At 45.8% G+C, this 3,312-nt stretch overlaps 1 protein-coding gene across 3 annotated transcripts in view; it reads right to left on the bottom strand.

Annotated features, from left to right (window-relative positions):
* The window catches only part of NTAN1 (N-terminal asparagine amidase), a 14,709-nt gene that overhangs the window by 7,983 nt on the left and 3,414 nt on the right, over nucleotides 1-3,312 (bottom strand). The gene's annotated exons all lie outside the window — the stretch shown is intronic.

The following is a 3,312-nucleotide window of genomic DNA, read 5'->3' as shown; positions in this document are numbered from 1 at the left end:
ACAAAAACACTACCATGTGGAACAATAAAGAAAGCAAGGAAGTTCTGGGTTTTTTTCACCCTAGAGAACAACATTCTAAAACCTATGAAATAAGATGCAAAGATCCTTTTCCACAATCCTTTGCAACTACAAAGAGAATCGGATCAGATGGACTAGTGGAGTGAGTGGTTCAGAAATGACAGCCCTTCTTCACTTTCTTTAAAGATGAGGATGGGTCCAAGCCTTCCCTATGCCCCAACCTAGTAATCCCCGCTCTGGAAACCTGTACTGTGGAAATAACCCCAAATGCCAATGCGCTTATCCCTGTGTTACCGGGAACGGCATGAAGCTGGGGACGACAACAGAAAAGGTAAGCCATTATGCAGAACCGGCTCACAGCTGTTAACTGCACAGTCGCCAACAATGAAGACTACGGGAAAGGAGCTTTGAGAAAAGTAAAACTGAAGAGCGAGACACAAGAGTGGGAAAACAGAAATTTAAGCTGTAAATATGCTATTAGTATGACAATGCTGAAAATGTTACTACACATAGGGGAAAATACTGGAAGGAACCACCAGTATAACCATGATGGTGTCGGAACAAGGCCAACGCACGTCATTTAACTGTCCCAGCTGTCGTTCCTCTATTCTCCAAATGCCCTATGAGGTAATTATGTTATTAAAGTAGAAAACCAGGGGATTTCCCTGGTGGTCCAGTGTTAGGACGCTGAGCACCCCATGCTGGGGGCACGGGTTGAATTCCTGGTTAGGGAACATTCCACATGCCACATGGCGTGGCCCAAAAGAAAAGAAAAGGCTACAGTAGAGAACCAAAAAAGAGAACTCATAAATAAGCAAATTAATGAAAAGGTAGGGTAACATTAGGTGTCCACTGAGTATCTGTATAAATTTTTATGTAGTAAATCTGGAGCGGGGAAAACTCAGGTGGCCAGTTAATTCTTCACTCAGTTGCTCAGTTGTGTCCGACTTCGCAATCCCGGAACTGTAGCCCACCAGGCTCCTTTGTCCATGGGATTTCCCAGGCAAAAATACTGGAGTGGGTTGCCATTCCCTTCTCCGGGGGATCTTCCCGACCCAGAGATCAAACCCAGATTGCCTGCATTGCAGGCAGATAGATTCTTACTGTCTGAGCCACCAGGGAAGCCCAATTAATTCTTTAATGAGAATTAAACTTTTTTTTTTTTTCAAAAATGTCAAATTGATGCATCGCTAAAAGGTATCCTAATTTCCTTCTTACTTACAAAAAATAAACTCCTCAATAAACAATTTCCTAACCACGTGTGCAAATACAGAGCGTGTAGGCACTTGTCTAGACCAGGGAACATTTTTATAGACTTACACTGGCTGCCGGCCATTCCTCGCAGCTGGGGCTAATTTCGGTTAGTGCTGGCTTACTGGACAAAATACAAGAGATAGAAGAGAACATGACAATCCATTCGATGAGTTGTAGAGAGTTCTCTTCTAATAAACCTCCACTAATTAGAAGCAAGGCAGCAGTCACAGAGAGGAAGTACAGTGAGAAATAGTGAGGAACCACTTCAGAAAGGAATTAAACTGGGGATTAGCAGATGCACACTATTACATACAGAATGGATAAACAATAAGGTCCTAATTGTATGTAGCACAGGGAACCAGTCAGTATCCTGTAATAAATGACAATGGAAAAGAGTATGAGAAAGAATATAAATACATAAAACGGAATCACTGCTATACAGCAGGAATCAACACATCGCAAATTAACTATACTTCAATTTAAAATATTTTTCTAAAAAGAAAGGAACGAAGGACTGAATGAAGCACAGTGTGCGATCCGATGGCCGAGTCAGGGAGAAAGAAATGCAGCCGATTGTGCAAAAACTCACACCTCAGAGCAGTGAGCGCTCTTCCTTTTCATACCACTTCTCACCTCAATTCAAGGTAAGATAAAGGAGAACGCAGAATTTCCTTTTTTTTTTATCATTCCTTTAATACTCACCTCTTTTGGTTCGTTTCGGGGAGAGGGAGGGAGGAGTCAAGGCAAATTTTTACCGCTCCTTTTCACAACTGGGTCACCACCCAAAAGCAAAGCTATTTCTGAGGAATGAATTATAACTTGTTTACCTAAGAACCCCAAATCACAACGTCTCTGATCTACACAGCGCCTACTGTTTCCCAGAGAAACAGAAGCGCACTGATCAGGAGAGAGGACGGCCTGAAAGGGAAAACAGCAACGTTGCTTTGGTCTGTCACTTTCAAAGAAGATTAGCCAAAGTTCTCCTCTAAGAAAAAGCACCCAGCCCTACTATATAAACTCATATCCTTTCTGAAATAAAAGCAGCCCCAGGTTTCTCAAGTTTTTTTTAATGTTCTGAACACTCAGATTCACACACACACACAAAACCCCAAACCTTTCCCTCAGTCTCTCCTGCTACTGCTCACCCTCATTTCTCAATTCCTATCGGAGGGCACTGTCCTCTTATCCCCGGGGTCAGTGCACTTGTTTCAGAAAAGGGCCAGGTGGTAAATATTTGGGGCTTAGCAGACCGTGCGGTTTCAGCTCCTCAGTGTGAAATCAACAGAGAACATGTGACAAACAGCAGTGTCCCCAGAAAATATTCATGGGTGACACTGAACACTGAATTTCACGAGACTTCATACGTCACGTGTCAGGAAGCATTCCTTTCTTTCCCCTCATCGTTTAAAAATGCAGAAACCACTCTGGGCTGGTGGGTCATCCACCAACAGAACGCGGCCCATGGCTGTAGCTGACTGTCCCTGTGTTCAACCATCACTGAGGTGCACCCCAGAGGACGACTAAGTCCCCCGCACCCCTCTGCCAGACTCTGTCTGTTCTTCCTTCAAAAACGGGACAGCAAGTATGAACGCGCCGCCCAGCCCGGCCCTCGGAACTGAGCCTCCCTCCCGCCACAGGGCCCTCCCTGGTCTCCGGCCCGTCTTCCCTCACACCTGCAGTTGTAGCTGTTTAGTTGCTCAGTCGTGTCTGACTCTCTTTGCGACCCCATGGACTGTAGCCCACCAGGCTTCTCTGTCCATGGGATTTCCCAGGAAAGATTATTGGAGGGGGTTGCCATTTCCTCCTCCAGGGGATCTTCCTGAGCCAGGGATCGAACCTGCGTCTCCTGCATTGGCAGGTGGCTCCTTTACTGCTGAGCCACCTGGGAAGCGCAAGAAACGGGAGCACAATGATACTGTGGCCGAGAATAGGACCCGGGGTCTCCTGTGTGGGAGGTGAGAATTCTTCCACTGAACCCCATGCGCCTCTCGCCTCAATTCCTGCAACTCGTGCCCCCAGCAAAAGGTACAAGGCATGACA

Source organism: Bison bison, unplaced genomic scaffold (genome assembly GCF_000754665.1).
Source record: "Bison bison bison isolate TAMUID 2011002044 unplaced genomic scaffold, Bison_UMD1.0 scf7180017864135, whole genome shotgun sequence".
NCBI lineage: Eukaryota > Metazoa > Chordata > Mammalia > Artiodactyla > Bovidae > Bison > Bison bison.
This window is presented reverse-complemented; position numbering and strand designations above follow the sequence as displayed.